We start from the raw sequence: 1038 nt of genomic DNA, 5'->3' as shown, positions 1-1038 counted from the left end.
ACCCCGCCCTCACCCTAGACCCTAGTTCAGCCCCCAACCCCCATCCCAACCTATGACATAACCCTAGTCCACCATCGATATCTACAGCCACTACTCAATACGATAAGAAAAGAAAATAAGGTGGGCAAGTAGGTAAGGCTAAAAAACAAATAGGTAAAGCTAAAAAGACACAAATGTAATAATGAATAAAATCTCCCAGGAAGAATCAAGAATTAAACCACCACGTATACCAAAAGCAAAAAAATCAGGAAATAGATATGCTAGTCTCAACTAACTCCTACTACGTAACAGAAAAATAGGAGTCACTAATTCCACAAGAACCGTCAAGATAATTAGACAAGAAATCAAGAGAGAAAGGACTGAAAATATATATATCGAACTAGACGGGACGCATCTGTCTCCAATAGTCAAGAAACTTAGATCAAATGAACTAGAAGAGATGAAACGAGTGCACTTGATCCGGGGAGAAGATGAAACTGAGGATGTTTTCTTGAATCGGTTGGTCGGATTCTGACAATTTGATGTAGAAATTGGTTGCTGAAATTGTTGTTGTCGCCTTCCCCTACTGCTGATACCGTCCTTGAACTCGATCGCCGAAAAATGCGTGTTTACCAGAAAAATGTACGCCGCAAGCCACCGTGGAAGATGCATCAGACTTGAAGTACCTGAAAGGGGTTATACAATAAAAGAAAAAGAGCCGAGAGAAAAAGAAAAAGCACAGATCTGGTCACCGGAGGAGGCTTTACCGGTCAGATCTGGTCCTTATAGCACAGGAGATGGAGAGAGGATGGTCGGAAATATTTGCCGCAACTTTAAAATTTCTTCCGACGGGATGGTCGGAAATTCTATTCCTACGAGATGGTCGGAATTATTCTCCAGATCTATATATGTGGTTGACGATCGTCAATGATCCTGTATAATATCTTCCACCGTGAATGAAAAATCACTATGGCAAGAGTGGGAAAGTCTCAAACTAGATCTATACTCGGGGACCGTAGTAGAAGCTTTATGTGAAATAACTTCCCTACAATTGATAGG

The 1038-nt window shown here is 41.2% G+C and overlaps 1 long non-coding RNA gene across 1 annotated transcript; it reads right to left on the bottom strand.

The window, feature by feature from the left end:
* Nucleotides 1–176: 176 nt before the first annotated feature.
* Nucleotides 177–1021, bottom strand: LOC124892948. Its single transcript, XR_007050476.1, has 2 exons — nt 747–1021; nt 177–665 (listed from the first exon to the last, which is right to left on the bottom strand). It is a non-coding gene; the product is annotated as an uncharacterized LOC124892948 (long non-coding RNA).
* Between the last annotated feature and the right edge of the window lie 17 nt (nt 1022–1038).

The sequence above is a fragment of the Capsicum annuum genome, unplaced genomic scaffold, assembly GCF_002878395.1.
Source record: "Capsicum annuum cultivar UCD-10X-F1 unplaced genomic scaffold, UCD10Xv1.1 ctg52346, whole genome shotgun sequence".
Lineage (NCBI taxonomy): Eukaryota > Viridiplantae > Streptophyta > Magnoliopsida > Solanales > Solanaceae > Capsicum > Capsicum annuum.
The sequence above is the reverse complement of the archived record's forward strand: the minus strand, read 5'-3'. Positions and strand labels throughout refer to the sequence as shown.